Source organism: Melanerpes formicivorus, unplaced genomic scaffold (genome assembly GCF_026170545.1).
Source record: "Melanerpes formicivorus ecotype bairdi unplaced genomic scaffold, bMelFor1.0.p_v2 SCAF_18, whole genome shotgun sequence".
Lineage (NCBI taxonomy): Eukaryota > Metazoa > Chordata > Aves > Piciformes > Picidae > Melanerpes > Melanerpes formicivorus.
The window spans coordinates 12,137,115-12,159,043 of NW_027142370.1; positions in this window are offsets into that span (position 1 = coordinate 12,137,115).

Here is a 21,929-nt window from a genome sequence, read left to right on the forward strand (position 1 = left end):
TGGGGAAGGACTTTTTACAAAGGTTTCTAGCACTGGGACAAGGGACAACGGTTTTAAACTAGAGAAGGGCAGTGGGACATCAGGAAGAAGTTCTTCACTGTGAGGGTGGTGGAACACTCTAACAGCCTGCCCCGGGGAGGTGGTGGAGGTCCCATCCCTGGAGACATCCAAGTTGAGGCTTGATGGGGCTCTGAGCAACCTGATCTGGGTGGGGATGGCCCTGCTGACTGCAGGGAGGTTGGACTATCAAGGTCCCTTCCAATCTAGTGCATTCTATGAGTCTATATAATATAATATTTATTTACACCAGACTGAAACTGAATCAGGACACCCAGCCCCTTCAACACTTATTGCCCTTTTTCTTCTCAAAAAAGATCAAGCACTGAACAAAGTGAGAAGAGAGTTCCCTTGTCTGAAGCAGGAGAGCTGATAGAACATTTCTGAGATGACAAATGTGATTACCATATTAATCACATTCAGCATAATATCATTATCCCACTTTGTCTACTTCACAAAAAGCATAAGTGAGAGGCAGAGATGCTCCTCTTGGCAATATCAGTGCTTATCTTTATGATGCTATGGACTTGGAAATCTCCACATTGGCATCAGGTTTCTTAAATTGGTCAGGAGTTCTGGGAGGGGATAATTGAACTGTGGCAGCAACAAGAGACAACAGAGAGGGGAAAACTATCAGCAGATTCAGTATTGTGAGGTTTTTCCCATAGCAGGGAGCAGAGACTGAGTTAAACAACCTTGCTAATGCTGTCTGCAAGCAGTGGAAGAGAAAGTGGGACCTCCATATCTGTGATGAACAGTCAGGAAATGTGAGCACAGGAAAGCCCTTCAAAGGGCACTGCAAAGAGTGAAGGATACCAAACTGGTAGGAGATTCACTTCCAACTTCATCTGTTATTTCAGCTTCATAACATGTGAAAACCACCCCAGGCCTGAAGATTTTTAGCAACTTTAGCTGGAGACCTTCAGCAGACCTTTAGTTGGAGAGCTTCAGCAACTCTCCCTCAAAGAATGGAATGGAATGGAATGGAATGGAATGGAATGGAATAGAATAGAATAGAATAGAATAGAATAGAATAGAATAGAGTAGAATAGACCAGACCAGGTTGGAAGAGACCTTCAAGGTCATCAAGTCCAACTTATCATCCAACAGCATCTAATCAACTAAACCATGGCACCAAGCACCTCACCAAGTCTCCTCCTAAACACCTTCAGTGATGGTGACTCCACCACCTCCCTGGGCAGCACATTCCAATGGCCAATCTCTCTTTCTGTGAAGAATTTCTTCCTAACATCCAGCCTAAACCTCCCCTGGTGCAGCTTGAGACTGTGTCCTCATGTTCTGGTGCTGGTTGCCTGGGAGAAGAGACCAACCCCCACCTGGCTACATCCTCCCTTCAGGTAGTCGTAGACAGCAAAAAGGTCTCCCCTGAGCCTCCTCCTAATGACACAGAAACATTTCCTTTCACAATGGGATAAAATTGCCCTCCCCCCTCCCTCCCCCCCTCCAAGTCTAAAGAAGATGGAATTACTTAATTGCTGTTGGAGAAGCTCCAGATCTTGGCTAAACTGCAAAGAAAATGAAGTCTCCTCTCTGCTTATAAGTGCCTGAGCATGATTTCAGCTACTGCCCAAGCAAACGAGAAGATGATTTAAAATGTTTCTTCTCCAAGGGAGAGATCAGCAGCCCTAGAGTCAATTTGTAATCACTAGCTGACTACAGCCAAGATGTGCTGATGGTGTGGCTGATTAATTAAGAGGAATGAATGCTACCTTTGTGGTAATGAGGAGGCCCAATTGATCTGGCATTAGTGGGATGCATCCATTTTGCTGGCTGGCAACCAGCATTTCATTAGCACAGCACAAAGCCCGATGCAATGGGTGAAAAGCCCACCATCAGATTTACAGGCAGGAGGAATATTTGTTTTTTCCATTCCCTTAAGTCAGAGCAGTTGAGCCCAGAGGAGCTTTCCTCTGGAGAGCTGCATTTAACAAATTGCTGTTATTGCGGAGACACAGAGCACTGGGAAAGCATTTGGTCTTTCTTCATTCCTTTCCAAGTGTGCTTCAGCTTCAGCCTGCTCTTTTAGGCTAGGTCTTTGAGCAGGAGTGGTGAAGAACATTTTCTGTGAGTTAGGACAGACATTGGTTATATTACTGCTGCAAGTAGAAGAAGCTTCTTAAACATTCCAGAACCCTCCCAGGCTTATAGTTTCATAGTTTCCTTCAGGGTTGGAAGGGACCACAAGGATCATCTAGTTCCAACCCCCCTGCCATGGGCAGGGACACCCCACACTAGATCAGGCTGGACAGAGCCTCATCCAGCCTGCTCTTAAACACCCCCAGGGATGGGGCCTCGACCACCTCCCTGGACAACCCATTCCAGGGTTTCACCACTCTCATGGTGAAGAACTTCCTCCTCACCTCCAGCCTGAACCTCCCCACCTCCAGCTTCATTCCATTCCCCCTAGTCCTATCACTACCTGAGGTGCTGAGAAGTCCTTCCCCAGCCTTCCTGTAGGCCCCCTTCAGATACTGGAAGGCCAAAAAGCCACTGTCAGGAGTGGGTTTGAGTCTGGCGCCTTAGACCACTCGGCCATCCTGACACTCCACTTGGCCACCCTGACACTTATGTTCCTATGATTTTAGATGGCCTACTAATTAACAGAAGCAAAGTAAGTAAGTAGAAGCATAGAACCATAGAATTGTTTTAACTTGAAAAGACCATTGAGTCCAACCATTCTCCAATTCAGCTAAGGCTGGTGCTAAGCCATGTCCCTCAGAACCACATCTCTGCCTCTTTTAAACACCTCCAGGTATGGGGACTGAACCACGGGCAGCCTGTTCCAGTCTTTGAGAACCCTTTCAATGAAGAAGTTCCTTCTAATAACCAACCTAAACCTTGCCTGCTGCAACTTGGAGACATTTCCTCTCATACTTGTTACCTGGGAGAAGGGACCAGCCCCCATCTCACTCCAACCTCATTTAAGAAGCTGTACAGAGCCAGAAGGTCTCTTCTCAGCCTCCTCTTTCCAGACTAAGCACCCCCAGTTCCCTCAGCTGCTCTTCACCAGACCTGTTCTTCAGACCCTTCACCAGCTTCATTGTCCTTCTCTGGACCCACTCCAGCACCTTGATGTCTTTCTTGAGTAAGTTGACATGCAGATGCAGTTACTAAAGACAGAAAAAAACATTTCTGATATTTGGAATTAATTTGAAGAGAAAGAAAACACAAAACTGGGTGAAAGCATGTCAGCCCTCTGTCAGCTTTGGGAGTTCAGTCACTGTGCAGCACAACAAGCTTCTCAGCTTTGCCTGTTGTCTCTGAGATGGCCTTGAATAAGTTCTTCATATAGGATAGGATAGGATAGGATAGGATAGGATAGGATAGGATAGGATAGGATAGGATAGGATAGGATAGGATAGGATAGGATAGGATAGGATAGGATAGGATAGGATAGGATAGGATTAACTAGGTTGGAAAAGACCTTTGAGATCATCAAGTCCAACCTATCACCCAACACCTTCTAATCGACTAAACCATGGCACCAAGCACCCCATCCAGTTTCTTCCTAAACACCTCCAGTGATGGTGACTCCACCACCTCCCTGGGCAGCCCATTCCAATCTTTGATTACTTTGTCTCCATATTTTCTGTCTATATTACTTTTCTAGGAGAAGATCTCCTCATCTATCCAAGCCTTACAACTAAAGATAAAAGACAATCTTCATTCCTTCTGAATTCCTTCTTTCCTTCTGAATCCCTTCCTTCCTTCCTAATCCCTTCTGAATTCTTTCCTTCCTCCTGAATTCCTTCTGAATCCCTTCCTCCCAGCCCTTCAGTCAGTTTGCAGCTGCACAATCTCTGCTCTGCTGCAGTACCTTCCCCGGATGGTGGCTGCTCACAAGCCAGGCATCATTACCGTCGATAGTTCTGCTGCTTGTAAATTTTGAATGTTGCCTTCTTTTTCTCTTCCTCCCACTCCCTTCTGTTTACTCCTCTCCTCTTAAACACTTCATGCATTAATTTTGCTATGTGGATTTTTCCTCTGCCTTGCCTTTTCTTTCCTTCCCTTCCTTGCTTTCATTTTTTCTGCCTATCTTTGCCTTGACAAGACCTCCTTCAACAGAGTCTCAGGCTGTCACTGGCAAGACTGCTTCTTATTGCAGAGCACACAGGACTGGGCCCTTTTCTCCACCTCATCATCACCATCTCTTTACTTGATTGCCTGGTAGTCACATATTCTGTGTCTCTTCTGCTGCTTCTGCACCTTCTACACCCCTGAAACCCCCCTTCCTCAGCCAAGGTTAGAGGCTGACCTTGCCAGCCAGTCTCTGCACAACACAAGCTGTAAAGTCCCTGATTAAGGGTGCAAGGTTATTCTTTTTCGAGCTACTATCAAGAGTATGTCATTTTTCACTCCCTCATAGGTTCCATCACGTGCCAAGAGCTGTCAGAGATGCACTCTAGTGCAGTTAAGTCTTGGATAAAAATCATCTTCAAGACAAAAGCACAGCTTGAAGAACTACAGCCACAGATACAATTCACAGCCATTGTCAGGCTGAACATGTGGACTGTTTTTAGACACTTAATCTAATCAGATGTTCATGCCCAAACATATACACATTCTTCCCATACCGTGGGTTAAGATAAGCAGAGCACTAAGCACCACAGAGCAGCTTTAGCTTTCATTCTCTCTTTCTCATCCTCAGTGTTAGAGGCTATGTGTTGCTCCCCAAGATGAGAGTCTCCAGTTCTCTTGTGTAGCAAGTAGTGAAGGAAAAAAACCAAGACAGCCAAGGGACATTTTCTTTCCTACATGCATCAGAAGTGGCATACCTGGGGAGCCTGGGACCTTTGCCTTCCTGTGCAGAGAAACCATCTGAGAGTGGCACAAAGCCCATACCAAGGAGCTGCACACAGGGTCAGAATCAATCTCTGCTTGCTCAGAAGCCTCCTCAATCCAACAGAAGTCTTTAGAAGTTCAGGGTTTCAAAGCTAAACATGGAAGTGCTGCATGTTTCCCAAGCCAAACACCTTTGGGGCAATGATGTTGCTGTATCCCAGCTGAAAACAGCTGCCTGCAAGCCTGCATCCTCACAAAGGTGTGCAGGAAGAATGTTCTTCCCATAACACTTTTGTTGTTAATCTCCAGAGTAATCTGCAAAGCTTCCTTTCTGAAATGGATTTTGAGTAACTATTGAGAGAGAGAGAAAAGTGAAATAAGATCTGGACTGTGATAGATGCAAAGATAATAAGATCTGGGCTGAGGAGAGAGGAAGGGGAGCCACAGAGTTAAGGAAATTGTTAGTTCTAATGGCAAGCATTACTGAGATTGAGCATATGGGTCTCAGATTGTTCTTACACATTTGATTACTTGAGCTTTGATACAATTATGTTGTTACTTATCCATACTTAGAATGGAGTTGGAAGAAGTTGGAGGAAATAATAAAATCAGTCAAGCAAATGTTTCTTTTTAAGTTTATGAGCAGAGAAGCACAATGTCCTCGCTGGCCTTTTATCATAATGGCTGAGGATGCTGAGCAGACAATTCTGGTTTGCTCACCTCACTATAAAAACACACACAAAATACCCAAAGGATGTGTGTGTGAATGGGACTTTGCAGGAGGGAAATCAGTAAATAAGAGAGTGTAACATCTAAAGAGATGCTCTACTTCAAAGTGCAAGTTGTCTTAGTTAAAAAGGCAGGACTCGGTTTTTATTGTGCCTACAAGTACATGAAGCAAAGAGAAGTAATTTCTCAGCCTGGTAAAGCAACTCTGCTACCCTCCCTCCCTGGGATTCTGCCCTATCTCACAGCGATGTGCACTTAGAAACAGCTCAAAAAGTCACAGAATGAGGGAGGGAATTGCAAGGAGACCTCTGGAGATCCTCCAGTCCAACCTCCCTGCTGAAACAGCTTCTCCTACATCAGGTGGCATGGGAATGTTTCGAGGAGGCTGTTGAAGGTCTCCAGTGAAGTAGATTCCACAACCTTTCTGGGCAGCCTGCTCCTGTGCTCTGCCACTCTCTAAGTAAAGTTCCTCCTCATGTTCAGATGGAATTTTTTGTATTCTAGTTTGTGCCCATTTCCCCTGGTTCCATTGCTGGGAACCCCTGAAAAGAGAGTGGCTGCATCCTCTTGCCATCCACCCTTTAGATACTGACCAGCTACCTTGGAAGTTGTGCCCCTGTACTCAGCACTGGTTAGGCCACACCTTGAGTCCTGTGTCCAGTTCTGGGCCCCTCAGTTTAGGAAAGATGTTGAGTTGCTGGAATGTGTCCAGAGAAGGGCAACAAAGCTGGGGAGGGTTTTGGAGCACAGCCCTGTGAGGAGAGGCTGAGGGAGCTGGGGTTGCTTAGCCTGGAGAAAAGGAGACCTTTTTGCTCTCTACAACTACCTGAAGGGAGGTTGTAGCCAGGTGGGGGTTGGTCTCTCCTCCCAGGCAACCAGCACCAGAACAAGAGGAAACAGTCTCAAGCTGTGCCAGGGGAGGTTTAGGCTGGATGTGAGGAAGAAGTTCTTTGTAGAAAGAGAGATTGACCATTGGAATGTGCTGCCCAGGGAGGTGGTGGAGTCACCATCCCTGGATGAGGCACTTGGTGCCATGGTTGAGTTGATTAGATGCTGTTGGGTGATAGGTTGGACTCAATGATCTCAAAGGTCTTTTCCAACCTGGTCTATTCTATTCTATTCTATTCTGTGGACATCACTTTTTCATTTAAAGCCAAGATCTGATCAAGTAACACCTAACCTCTTCTGTGAGACTTCAATATCCTATTACATGAAGAAGACAGTGCACAGCTCCACATGGGTGGGGGGAAACAAACATGTAGAAAGTCAGCCTGGGTATGGAAAAACAAGATGAGCAAGTGACTAACCCTACCTTTTGCTCCTGGGAATAGAAGAGGCTGAGTTTTACAAACATGGATATGAATCTGTGATGTGACTTACCAGAGCAGACTGCTTGAGAAAAGACAGGGTTTAAGGAGGGGGGGGAGAGGTTTGATGTCTTGTGGGGCTTGGGTTTTCTGTTTTGGTGTGGGTTTTGGTTTGGGTTTCTTGTAGATTTTGTTTGGGTTTATTGTTGTTGGGGTTTTTATTTGAGTGGGGTTTTGTAGTTGGGTTTATTTGTTTGGGGTTTGTGTTGTTTGTTGGGGGTTTTTGTTTGCTTTTGTGGGTTTGGTGAGGGGTTTTTTGGGGGGAGAGGGCAGAAATGTAGGGGGGTGGTTTTGCCTTTTTTTCCCATTTAGTTTTTAGGAAGAGAGAATGAAAATGGGAGCTCCTAGCTAGTTGTGATGCCAAGCAATTACAAATCTGCCACATGCCTCAGCCTGGATCCAGATACAAAAAGTATCTGGATTTTGTTGTTTTGGGAGAGCTCCTTTCCAATTAATCAATGTTTGGAACTAGTGCCAGAACAACAGTAACTGAAATGACTTCTTTTTCTCCCAAACCAGATGCAGAGTGCAAGCTTCCTCCCACCACCCTCCCAGAGCATTTGAGGTGATGATGAGAAAGTTGTTACTAGTAAGGAACCCAGTGACACTCCCAGCTTCTCGTGCTTGATATCCCTTCTGGAGCCAGGGCTCAGCTGTGAAAACAAAATCAGCTTAACTGTAGTTCCATGAAACGTTTGGCTGTGGTTGGCATCATTCTCCTCTCACACACGGACAGGCAGCCACACAGATCTGACTGGAGCACTGGTACTTGAAGTGAGAGAACAAAAGGTATTTCCACTGCCACATCAAACTGCAGCTGGATCTGAAGGAGTGTGAGTGCCTTTTCTTTTCAGATAGAAAAGCTGACTTCTGAGAAAATTTGAAAGAGCTTCACAGAAGTCTCCAAACCCTGAAAGCTTTTTCCAGCCCCGTTTGAATCCAAGGTGATAGAGCAGTGTGCCAGTCTGATTCACACCACATCCTGATGTGCCATGGCTAAAGGTTGAAGAGAGGAGTCTGGGTGCTACTTTTCCTTTAAAGGGGCAGGCAGAGAGATTTAAGAATTGAGTACAAATTTATCTTGAATGCTCTTTGGTGGCAGGAGTTTAACCACTTGCAAGGACTGAAGAGGATTTCTCTCTTCCTGGAGTAATTTAGTTTCAGACGGCATTTGCTTCCCATCTCCAAGTACAAGGGGATGAGTTCCGAGACCACCATGACCACTGACTTGAGGCTACATGCTCCTACTCCTTCAGAGAAGGAAGAGACTCTTGACCATGTCCAGAGAAGGGCAATGAGGCTGGTGAGGGGCCTCAAGCACAAGCCCTATGAGGAGAGGCTAAGGGAACTGGGATTGCTTAGCCTGGAGAAGAGGAGGCTTTTGGGAGACCTTATTGCTGTCTACAACTACCTGAAGGGGGATTGTAGCCAGGGGGGGATTGGTCTCTTCTCCCAGGCAACCACCAACAGAACAAGAGGACACAGTCATAAGCTATGCCAGGGGAAGTTCTTCACAGAGAGAGCTGCTAGCCATTGGGATGTGCTGCCCAGGGAGGTGGTGGAGTCACCATCCCTGGAGGTGTTCAAGAGGGGATTGGACGTGGCACTTGGTGCCATGGTTTAGTAGTCAAGAGATCTGGGTGACAGGTTGGACTTGATGATCTTTGAGGTCTTTTCCAACCTTATTGATTCTGTGATTTAGAAGAGTGCCTCCACACACAACAGACACATGACTAGGTTTGCTTTTGCTTTTGTCCTCCACCTGACATCTCATTTCCAAAATGACAAGTTCAGGTAGCATATTGCAAAACATCTCAGATCTCTGCCTTGGTGCTCATGATTGGAACACAAATATTCATCATTCCTGCCTGTATGAGGAGCATCACTGAATATCATCTTCCTAGATGGCAGGCACACTGTTATTAAAGTATAACATCCAGGAAGGAAACAGCTCACTGAAGCTTTTTCAGAAGGTATTTAACTTTAACTCCTCTTCACAATCCTCACATCACATTTGCTCAACCAAGAGAAGAAAAGGGCTATGAATCTTATTTCAAGGTGCTTAACCTATAATTATGTTCCTGTTTCAATGGCATTGCTTCTAAGGAGACCTCACTAGCTGCTAGGCAAGCCTTTTTCTTATTTAAATTTCACTCATCCCTATGACTAACTCTTAATTCACAGGATTTCTTCCCAGCCAGCCCATGCTCCCCTCCTTCACTTGAAGAAAACAGGTGACTAGGAGCAAAAAACCATGAACCCCAAAATAAATAACTCCTGAACTCTGTTTTTCACTGGGGAAGAAAGGCTGTTTTTCTTTGGCTTCATTTTTTTTTACAATGACATTTTCTTTTGCAACAATCAAGTGAGAATCATCCTGGTAGCAAAGATTCTTGCTGGATTCAGCAGAGCTGCAACAGCCTCTGAAGAAGAGGAGTAAGAACGAAGAAGCAGGCTGTGAAGCTCTATGGAAGCTGTTTGGACTTCATTCCTTGGAGATCACCTGAAAACAGGCAAAAGTTCCCATCCATGTGGGCACACACAATCTGTTCCTAGTTCTGGGCCTCAGCTTCTAATTCCAGGCTCTTCATCCTTCAGTTTAGGAAGGATGTTGAGTTGCTGGAGCGTGTCCAGAGAAGGGCAACAAAGTTGGTGAGGGGTTTGGAACACAAACCCTATGAGGAGAGGCTGAGGGTGCTGGGGGTGCTTAGCATGGAGAAGAGGAGGCTCAGGGCAGACCTTATTGCTCTCTACAACTACGTGAAGGGAGGTTGTAGCCAGGTGGGGTTGGTCTCTTCTCCCAGGCAACCAGCACCAGAACAAGAGGACACAGTCTCCAGCTGCACCAGGGGAGACTTAGGCTGGAGGTTAAAAAGAAATTCTACACAGAGGGAGTGATTGCCCATTGGAATGTGCTGCCCAGGGAGGTGGTGGAGTCACCATCACTGGAGGTGTTCAGGAGGAGACTGGATGGGGTGCTTGGTGCCATGGTTTATTTAATTAGGTGGGTTGGATGATAGGTTGGACTTGATGATCTCAAAGGTCTCTTCCAACCTGGTTAATTCTATTTTATTCTATCTCAGCTGCTAAGCTGCATACTGCTTTGGGATTCATTCTTTACCTCCCTTTACAAAGTAATTTTATTTGTTGTATCCAATGGTGTGGGGGGGGCGGGGAAGAACAAGAGTAAATCCATATTTGCTGTTGACCAAAAGGACATTTAAAGGACTCCCTTAAAATGTTCTCCATCCTCTCAACTCGCAGTTCACAAGACTTCACTGAACTGAAGCATGGCTTTGGGAGCTATAAACACTGAATTATTTCAGCTCCACAAAATATACAGAAATGCATGCCCTAAATATTTGTGTGACAAGCCAGGGCTAAGCAAGCCATGTCCTTGCCTGGCAATGACTCACACCCATGCTGTGCCTCTCTGGAAGTTGTAAGTTGTGCTGGAGAAAGGGCAGGAGGAAGAGGCAGGATCAGCAAAACACAGAAAGGGCTTCGGGTTTACCCTCCTGGAAAATAAACATGTGCTCCTGTACAGAAAAACTGTGGCACTCCTGTCTCTGAGCAGATCTGTAACACATTTCATCCATGCTCCACACCACCAAAGGGTGAAGGCTATGCAGGGGGAAAAGAGAAACACAAAGGAGGACGGAGCACTAGACCAGGCTGCCCAGAGAGGTTGTGGAGTTAGTCCTCTTCTGGAAAGATTCCAAGTCTGTTGGACACTGTGATCCTGGGCAACCTGATCTAGGTGAAGCTGCTTTAGGATCTCCAGAGGTCCCTTCCAACCCCTACCATGCTGTGGTTCTATAGCAGGAGGTTTTTCATGGTTTGAATCTCAGTGTAGCTCACATGTTCACCTGTCAGTGTGCTTCCTTACCACAGCATGCTTCCCAGTTTAAATTCCACCTCTCCTACTAACCCTTTCTTTCCTAAATCAAACTCACCTTTTCACTGCCTGACCCACTAAGTGCTTCAAGGAGAAGGTGCAAACACCACCAAAACACTTGGGAAAACTTCATTTTCTCAACTCTTTGGGTGTGAACAGGCAGGACGGGTTGAACTAGATGATTTCCAGCCTCAAGGCACAGCCTCAAACGGTCACAGGTCCCTTGCAACCTCCACCATCGTGGTTCTGTAATAAGAAAAGCTTACTGAAGAGAATAGACCAAGTTGGAAGAGACCTTCAAGATCATCATGTCCAACCCACCATCCAACACCATCTAATCAACCAAACCATGGCACTAAGCACTCCAAGTCTCCTCCTAAACACCTCCAGTGATGGTGACTCCATCACCTTCCTGGGCAGCACATTCCAAAGGGCAATCTCTCTATATATGAAGAATTTCTTCCTAACATATAGCCTAAACTTCCCCTGGTGCAGCTTGAGACTGTGTCCTCTAGTTCTGGTGCTGGTTGCCTGGGAGAAGAGACCAACCCCCACCTGGCTACAACCTCCCTTCAGGTAGTTGTAGACAGCAATAAGGTCTGCCCTGAGCCTCCTCTTCTCCAGGATAAGCAACCCCAGCTCCCTCAGCCTCTCCTCATAGGGCTGTGCTCCAAACAAGGGGGGGGGGGGTGTCAAGAACAGATCTGAGACACTCCTCTTGTCTACCACAAAACACCATAAAGCAGGAGGTCAGATCAGTTATGTGATGCTGACACACACAGTCAGTTAAAAAGAAATCAGGAGCATTAGCTGGGGAGAAAAGGACCTCATGAGTGCGTTGCAGCTATGTGTTGATTTGTGAGGGGTTTGAGGTTTTTTTTTAACCACACCACACTGTAGTGTTTCTCTGCTGGCTTTGGCACCACTAACCTGACCTAGAAAATATGCTAGCGATTTCTTGGAAAAAGGCATGAAAGCATCTCCAACTTGCAGTATTTGCCTCAGCCAAAAGCCTCAGCACAGACTGAGGCCCTGGCTCCAACAGCTTTGCTCATTCTTGCTGCTAAACACAGATAATTTATCTACTACTACTACCTAATAAGCAACCATTTGAACTAGGCAAAAAGAATTCTTACTTTCTCTAACCCATTTTGACATCTGTTTTAACTCATAGTGGCTCACCAAGACCTGAGGCCATTTAGGGCAACAAAGCTGGGAGGGGTTTGGAGCACAGCCCTGTGAGGAGAGGTTGAGGGAGTTGGGGTTGCTTAGCCTGGAGAAGAGGAGGCTCAGAGGAGACCTTATTGCTCTCTCCAACTACCTGAAGGGAGGTTGTAGACAGGTGGGGATTGGTCTCTTCCCCCAGGTAACCAGCAGAAGAACAAGAGGACACAGGGGAAGTTTAGGCTGGATGTTAGGAAGAAGTTAGTCACAGAAAGAGAGATTGGCCATTGGGATGTGCTGCCCAGGGAGGTGGTGGAGTCACCATCACTGGAGGTGTTTAGGAGGAGACTGGATGGGGTGCTTGGTGCCATGGTTTAGTTGATTAGATAGTGTTGGATGATGGGTTGGACTCAATATCAAAGGTCTTTTCCAACCTGGTTAATTCTATTCTACTTAAACATAACAAGGTGCACTCCTGACTTTGCTGTGCCATGATATCCTACAAAGCTTGTTAGGCACTCTCAGGAGGTTGCAAACCAGCTGCAGGGCTTGCAAGGGCCCTGACTGGCCTTCAAACTACTGAATTTCTCCCTAAGTTTTCTACATGCTTTGAAAGTCAAAAACCAGCTCCCCAAATTATCTAAGAATGGGGGAGAGGGTTCCCTCAAAAAGAAAAAAGTCAGCTGAACAGAACTGATAAGAGAATGATCAAATGAGCCTAACAAAGAGGGACTCAAAACTAGAGATGATGTATACAAATGCACTGGGAAATCAGAGCATGCTGGAAGCAGGGGAGGACTCCTTTAAGTAGAGCCTGGTACTGGGCTTTAACCATGCTGAGTGAAGAAGATAAGCTGGAAGAGTAACCCACCAGCAGCACAGCTGCTCCCAGGCTCAATAACAAGGAACTCAAAATTCCATCTATCAAAATCATTAAAGCTGGAAAAAACCTCTAAGGTCAGCAAGTCCAACCATCAGCCCCACACCACCATGTCCCAAAGTGCCATGTCTATATGGTTTTTTTTCCACAGCTTCAGAGATTGTGACCCCACCACCTCCTTGGGCAGCCTGTTCCAATCCCCAGCCACTCCTGTAGGAAAGAAACTTTTCCTAATGCACAACCTAAAGCTCCCTTGGTGCCATTTCTCATTCTACCACTTGAGACCAGGTAGAAGAGATCACCACACACCTTGCTCCAGCCTCCTTTCAGGGAGTTGTAGAGAGCAATGAGGTCTCCCCTCAGCCCCCTCTTAGAATGACTCAGACCAGAGCAGCACAGAGGTCTGGCAAAGGGCAGGCAACCCTTACAAAGGGAGCAGCTAAGGCAGCTCCTTCAAGCACAACATTCCCCACAGGATGGAGCAGAATAGCCTTTGAGGTTCTGTACCAATTGTGGAGCACTGTGGCTGGTACTTGGTAGGTAAGAAACTGTTTCACATCTGCTGCCAAGTGCAGCAGTGTTGTTTGGGTTCATTTCTCTGTTTGCCCACACCAGACCATTACCTCCTGTGTTTACACAGCCAGTTGTTGTGGGGGGGGAAAGAAGGGTATTTTTGTTCTGTTTCTAGCCAGGACAGTACACCAGGGACTGGATCAGTTTGTACTTCTTAGTAACCTTTCCAAAAGGGCCTCAGATGGCATGCTTGTTTCCCAGTGTGCTCTACAGAAAGAGAAAAGTGAGGCATGGAACAGTTTTATATTTCATGTAAAGTTTGAGTCTTGCCCTCTGCAAAAGGGGGGTTGGAACTAGATGATCCTTGTGGTCCCTTCCAACCCTGAATGATACTAAAAAATCAGATAGTGAGACACTGTGGATTGCAGGGAACAGCCTTTACTTCCTTACAAAGAGCACTGAGTTTCATTAAAAGGTCTTTAAGTCCTGCAAATACTTTGCATCTATGTAGGAAGGGTGTTGGTTTCAGGTATTTCTCTGAAGCACAACATTCCTGCCTGCTGCATCATCACAGGGTGTCAGGGGTTGGAAGGGACCCAAAGAGATCAAGTCCAAACTCCCTGCCAGAGCAGGACCATACAATCTAGCTCAAGTCGCAGATGAACACATCCAGACAGGCCTTGAAAGTCTCCAGAGAAGGAGACTCCACAACCTCTCTGGGGAGCCTGTTCCAGTGCTCTGTGACCCTCACAGTAAAGAAGTTCCCCCTTGTGTTGAGGTGGAACCTCCTGTGCTGCAGCTTACATCCATTGCTCCTTGTCCTACCACAGGGAGCATCATCTGCCCATCCATTCTGTTCCCAAAGCTGCTGAAAACTCTGGAGCTAATCCTGATACTTACCAGGACCAGGAGGCAATAAACCACTGATTCGGCTGTAATAACCTAAGGCCATTAAAAAAAAAAGATGAACCTCACAGGAGGGAAAAACCAATAATAACTAGAAAATTCTATATTAGAATAAACCAGATTGGAAGAGACCTTCAAGATCATCACTTCCAACCCATCATCCAACACCATCTAATCAACTAAACCTTGGCACCAAGCACCCCATCCAGTCTCTTCCTAAACACCTCCAGTGATGGTGACTCCATCACCTCCCAGGCAGCACATTCCAATGGGCAATCACTCTCTCTATGAAGATTTTCTTCCTAACATCCAGCCTAAACCTCCCCTGGCACAGCTTGAGACTGTGTCCTCTTGTTCTTAGTTTCATAGTTTCATAGTTTCATTCAGGGTTGGAAGGGACCACAAGGATCATCTAGTTCCAACCCCCCTGCCATGGGCAGGGACACCCCACACTAGATCAGGCTGGACAGAGCCTCATCCAGCCTGCTCTTAAACACCCCCAGGGACGGGGCCTCAACCACCTCCCTGGACAACCCATTCCAGGGCTTCACCACTCTCATGGTGAAGAACCTCCTCCTCACATCTAGCCTGAATCTCCCCACCTCCAGCTTCATTCCATTCCCCCTAGTCCTATCACTACCTGAGATCCTGAGAAGTCCTTCCCCAGCCTTCCTGTAGGCCCCTTTCAGATACTGGAAGGCGACAATTAGGTCACCTCGGAGCCTTCTCTTCTGCAGACTGAACAGCCCCAACTCCTTCAGTCTGTCCTTCAGTCCTTCAGTCTGTCCTTCAGTCTGTCCTTCAGTCTGTCCTGTTCTGGTGCTGGCTGCCTGGGAGAAGAGACCAACCCCCACCTGGCTACAACCTCCCTTCAGGTAGCTGTAGAGAGCAAGAAGGTCTCCCCTGAGCCTTCTCTTCTCCAGGCTAAGCAACCCCAGTTCCCTCAGCCTCTCCTCACAGGGCTGTGCTCCAAACCCCTCCCCAGCTTTGTTGCCCTTCTCTGGACACATTCCAGCAAGTCCACATCTTTCCTCAACTGAGGGGCCCAGAATTATTGTTAGGCTGACCAACGCTGCCAGGGGTGACAAAAAAGTAAATAAAGAAGACAAACCAGCAAGCAGACAACTTTTCTTCAGGCCTCCATCAGCAGTCATCTGTGCAGCTTAACTTTGGGAGCTTCTTTGCAGGTAGGGAGCAGTTTAGGTGTATTTATCTCATGGTCAGCCAAGAATGGCCCCTCAAGAAGAAAGAGCTGACTACGTGGAACCAAGAAATGCTCTCTCACTTCTGAAGGTTTAAGATAGGAAATCTTTCCACCTCCACAATCCAACATAACACTTTTATTTCTTCTTGTTAAAGCAGAGCTGTGGCAGGTTTTATGTTTTCCAAGCCAGCAAAGACCATCCAAGCATGCCTGTATAAATGAGGGATTAAAAAAGGTAATCCAGTCTTTTCAGTAGCAGCAGAAGTTCTTTTGCACCAGATATGGGGTGGATAAGATTTATCCTCCCTGCTACACACAAGCACACACAATTGTGATACCAGCAATGGCTCAAGGATGGAGAGAGCAGAGGAATGCAAAGCACCCTGTGGCCTTGTTTTTTTTCCCCCCTTCTGGAATAATGTTGAGTGTTTATTTGAGCTTCTAGAGCTCAAAACTGCTGCCAAAATCTGAAGGGAATTTGTAAATCTGAGATCTTAGGGAAAAAAACCAACCAACACAGCAAAGATTAGGGCAATTATGTCTTGGATGTTAGCTGCTAACTGTATTTGCACCACGAATTAAACACAAGGAGCAAACAGACATTGAGTAGCATTAACAGTCCTTGAATGGGGGGGCGGGGGGGAAAGGATTGGTGTCTATATTCTAGGATGTGCTACTTGCTCCACATTGTTGAGCTACGAATGAGAAGCAGTTCAGCCAATTAGTAATAAAGCTTAACTCAGACTGCTTGAATTTGTTTCTCTACAGAAGACAGGAGCTGGGGGGAAAAAAAAACCACACCCCAGGGCTGTTTATAAAGAAAAAAGATTAAAAAGCACACACAGAAGAAAATATCACACACAAACCCAACCCCAAACAGACCAACAAAACACCCAAGCACCCAAAATACCACCACACACAAAAGCCAGGTGAAAACCACCCCAATCCCATCCCACACAAAAACACAGAGGTTAAACAAAACACACACAAAAAAAAACACAAAAAAAACCTCAAAACACACAAAAAGCCAAAAACCAACCCCAAAACCCACCAAAAAAGCCACACAAAAAAAGCCAAGACCAAAACAAATTCAAACCAAAACCACAAACACACAAAAAAGCTGCACTAAAGCACCAGAAAAACCCCCACAAAGACTACACAGATGATAAAATAAAGCAAACACAAAAGAGAAACACAACAACAAAACACCACACACAAAAAAGAAACACACACCCCCCCCCCAAAGAAATCCAAAGCAACCCCACAGATGCATCCCCACAAAGCAGGAGTTTTCCTGGTCAAAAACCCCTTCAGTGGCAGGTCAGAAGTGCAGGTGAATTGTTGTGCAGAGTCGCAGAGGTTAGGAGGATCATTAACACGCAATTTACAGCCCAGAGCTAACCCAAGAAGCTGCTCTCCAAATAGCTCTTCAAGGCAAGAGCTACTGATAAAGTTACAGCCTAGACAAAGGACCAGAAAGGAGGTGGAGAGAGCAAAGACCTGGCAGAAGACGACAAACGACTCCCAGCCAAGAAACAGAATTCCTGCCTTACTTACTGGTGACTCCCAGTCTCTAGCAAAGAAAAAAAGACACACAAGCAAGTGACTTTTGAAGGTCCCTTCAATCCAATCCATTCTATGATTCTATTCTACATACACTCCATGATGAAGCAGGATATCTTAGGACCACTGTTTCCCCAGGTATGCTTTCAGCTGTGGGCCCATGAACCCCAGACATCCCCACAGCTGTGGGGTCTGCACCCTCAGCAAGGCAGCCCTGCTTTAGACCTTCCTGCAAACCTAGTCCTCCACCTTTCAGATAGAAGTTCAAGGTGAGGAGAAAGTACTTCACAGAAAGAGTTATTGCCCAGTAGAATGTGCTGCCCAGGGAGGTGGTGGAGTCACCATCCCTGGAGGTGTTCAAAAGAGGTTGGATGTGGCACTTGGAGCCACGGTTTAGTTATCAGGAGGTGTTAGGTGTAGGTTGGACTTGATGATCTCTGAGGTCTTTTCCAAGCTGGTTGATTCTATGAAGTTGCTACTAGAGTAAAAAAAAAAGATCAAAAAAGGAAGCTGTGTGTTTCTCATCTCTAGGACTTTAAAGACAGAGCTGCAGGACACAGTGAGGGAAGTTCAGTCCTGCTGCTCGTGATCAAAGAGCACTTAATCTTTTCTCCAGATGGCTGCACGCTCTCCCTCTCCCCCTGCTCCCTTTGACTAACCTCATTCCCAAATGAGAATCTGAAATAGAAGTATTTCTGTATTTACACTGAACACACTCACATGGCTCCCTCCCTCAAGCATTTAAGGAAACATTACCCCAAACCCCCTCCTGTATTAAGAATATTCACAGCAAGCAAGAATGCAAACCCAACAAATAGAAATGATACATTTCCAGTGAAGCTCCTAAGATATAACTTGTTTGTTCACCCAGCAATCCACAGGAGTTAGCAGGCTCACTCACCCTTAAATCATCATAATTAGATCATTTAATCAATTAATAGTTCAGGAAAAAAACACACCAAACCAATACTTTTTACAAGGGCTTGTTGTGTTAGGATGCGAAGAAGTGGATTGAAGCTGGAAGAGGGCAGATTTAGATGGGAGATGACAAAGAAATTCTTTGCAGAGCTGTTGGAGTGAGTCCAGAGGAGGCACAAAGATGAGTCAAGGGCTGGAGCATCTCTGCTATGAGGATAGGATGAGGGAGCTGGGAGTGTTCAGCCTGGAGAACAGAAGACTCTGGGGGGTCTTAGAGCTGCCTTCCAATATCTGAAGGGAACCCACAGGAAGGCTGCAAAGGGACTTTTCATGAGGATGTCTAGAGACAGGATAAGGGGGAATGGTTTGAAGCTGAGGGAGAGCAGGGTTAGACTGCATCTTAGGAAGAAGTTCTGCAGTGTGAGGGTGGTGAGACTCTGGGACAGGATGCCCAGAGAGGTTGTGGCTGCCTTGTCCCTGGAGGTGTTCAAGGCCAGGTTGGATGAGTCTAGTTGAGAGGGACCACTGGCCATAGCAGGGGGGTTGGAGTAGACATCTGATCTCTGAGGCCCCTTCCAACCTGTGCCATTCTAAGATTCTATGACAGTGAGGATTCCCAATCCTTTTGGTGGCAGGACCACATGCTGAGTTGAGGTTCTGCTATTGTCTCTTCACTAGCTTAAGAAGTTCTTCTATATGAGGCTGGTGAGACTCTGGAATAGGCTTGCCCAGGGAGGCTCTTCCCCAGGGATGTTCAAGGCCAAGATGGATGAGGCTTTGAACAGCTGAGTCTAGTGGAGAGGTGTCCCTGCCTGTGGTGGGGAGGTTGGAGGTAGATGACCTCTGAGGGCCCTTCCAACCTGAGCCATTCTGTGATCTCCATTTCCTCTAATTTCTACGTATCAATAAAGAGGGCCAGATAGCCATGGGTTTCCCGTGTAAAGAGGAGATGGGTTCGAATGACACTCAGTGCTGTCTCAGTTTGTGTTTCCTATGGTATGATGAGGCCTTCCTTCAGATAGAAAGGGAAAAAAAAAGAATCACCAGTCTCATTAAAATGAAGGCAAATTTGTTATTAGTTCTAACAGACATTTTATTCATGTGTAAATGACAGGATAATAGAAGTGTTGCTTGACAGCTTGCTGAGAAAATTGTGGCTTTCATCATCTCAGATGATAAATTTTTCCCCTAAAATAAAATGAGCACTCAGAGAAGAAAAAATTCGAATTAGGGGCTTAGACAGAAGAGGGAACATGACAACTCTTCCCCTCCACCAAATCAACTTCTGTGATCTCACAAGATGTAAAAATACTTTGATTCAGAAGGAGCCGGATTCAGACACCGCTTGGGAGGCTAAATATAAGCAGCAGGCAGAGATACTTGAAGAACTGAAGAAGAAGAAGAAGTAAAGTCACTTCCAGCTCCTTAAAGCTCATTAGCTCACTGAACACAAGCAAATTTATACTTTTGTGCTGTCCTCATGCTGCAGGAAGCTCACACAAACGAGATTTGTTTCTTTGTTGGCGGCTTGATTGCAAAAGCCTATTAAGGCTGCTAAGCAACCTCTAGCATTTGTCACAGGATTGAGGCTGGGATCTGAGGAGGGATATTTTCCATCCCCCCCAAATTAATAACAATAATAATGTTCTATAGGTGGTTTTAAATGTCTTTTTACTACAGAGGACAAGGAAATGCCAAGACCTCCCAGGGGATTTGAGAAATAAAGTGCTAACCAACATGGGAAGCAGAAGCTTCTCTTTGTGGAAAGAACGTTACTGGAAAGCTCTCTTTTCACATGTCAGGCTTGGCATGGAGAACAGACAACATAAGCATTTTTGCAGCTGCCAAAAATGAATTTGGGGCTGAAGTGTTTTGTTCACAGGGAGAAAAAAAGATTGAAGAGATTAGTTTGAGCTTAAGTACATCATCACATTCCAATTAAAATAAAAACCTATAGTATTTAGCATTTAAATTGAACAGGCTATGGGAAAAAAAGAGGGAGATTGTTTCTTTGAGTACTCCCTATCAGCATCAGTTCTTTCAGTACTCAGCTGTTCAGTTTACAAAGGTGAGGACAATAAAACAATTCCCCCAAACTAGCTCAGAATCCTTTAAAAAACACCCAAATAATAGTCAACCCACCCAGTTACCAGGCACTTGTATTGTGCAAATGCAGTGGATATTCCCAGCTGAGCACTGTGTCACCTGTGGTGGAAGGGGATGAAGCTGCCCAGGGAGGTTGTGGCTGCCTCCTCCCTGGGAGTGTTGAAGGCCGGGTTGGATGAGGCTTTAAACAGCCAAGTCTACTTGAGAGGCATCCCTGCCCATGGTGGAGAGATTGGAAGAGAAGTTCTGAGGTCCTTTCCAACCTGAGCCATTCTGTGATTTTATACTGATCAAGTGAATCCAAAAGGAATGAACTGGTGGGACAATTCTCACAAAAAGCAAAGAATATTCCTCTTCTGTGTGCTCCCTGCTTCCCCAAGTGCTAGAATTGCCCCTCCTATTTGTGGTGCAAACACTTCATCTGTCACATCCTGGCACGCATCAAGAATAGTGTGGCCAGCAGGAGCAGGGAAGTCATTCTGCCCTCTACTCAGCACTGGTTAGGACACACCTTCAGTCCTGTGTCAAGTTCTGGGCTCCCCAGTTTAAGAAGGACATTGAGACACTTGAATGTGTCCAGAGAAGGGCAATGAGACTGGGGAGAGGCCTCAAGCACAAGACCTACAAGGAGAGGCTGAGGGAGCTGGGATTGTTTAGCCTGGAGAAGAGGAGGCTCTGGGGAGACCTTATTGCTCTCTACAACAACCTGGTTGTAGCCAGGAGGGGGTTGGTCTCTTCTCCCAGGCAACCAGCACCAGAACAAGAGGACACAGTCTCAAGCTGTGCCAGGGAAGTTGAGGCTCCAGAGAGAGAGTTGTTGGCCATTGGAATGTGCTGCTGAGGGAGATGGTGAAGTCACCATCCCTGGAGGTGTTCAAGAAGTGATTGGATGTGGCACTTGGTGCCATGGTTTAGTCATGAGGTCTGTGGCGACAGGTTGGACTTGATGATCTTTAAGATCTCTTCCAACCTTGGTGATTCTGTGATCTAGTTTTGTCTTCTCTCCTGTTGGATTTTCTAACCAAGAACATTACCCACTTCAACCAGTGGATGTTTCTTCAACCTGTTAATTATTTCTGGCTTGCAGATGGCCTGCTGCAGAGGCCAGTGTTCAAAATGCAGTGTTGTAATGGGTGTTGCTTGGCATGCAGAGGGGCTCACTGAAATCCTGCATACATTTGTTTATTTGAAATATTAAATAACAAGCAGCCAGCTGCCTTCCAAAAATATGTGTTTAAACTGAGATACTTCAGATTTAAAGGCATTTCACTCACTCTTAAGTGAGAAACTATATAAATATATAAGATGTGATAAACTATACTTTGGGTCGTTTTTTCTCTTGGCTATTCATAGAAGCATAGAATCAATAAGGTTGGAAAAGACCTCAGAGATCACCAAGTCCAACCTGTCACCCAACACCTCATGACTACTAAACCATGGCACCAAGTGCCACATCCAATCCTTTTTTTGAACACCACCAGGGACAGTGACTCCACCACCTCCTTTGGCAGCACATTCCAATAGCAAATAACTCTTTCTGTGAAGACCTTTCTCCTCACCTCAAGCCTAAACCTTCCCTGACACAGCTTGAGACTGTTCAAGCCAGCCCTGAAGAGAGCACTCTTGCAGCTCCAGATTTAACTATGGGTACCTGATCTTTTGCACAGTAAACAGCCTAGAGATACAAGGCAGTACTTTCCTCCTCCTGTTTGAGCAGGCAGGAACCTTTAGCCTAACCAGCTTGAGAGCTGTTTACACTGGGAGCCAGGTGATGACAGAGCATTGCTGTCAGCATCACAACACTACTTTGCAACTCTTCTG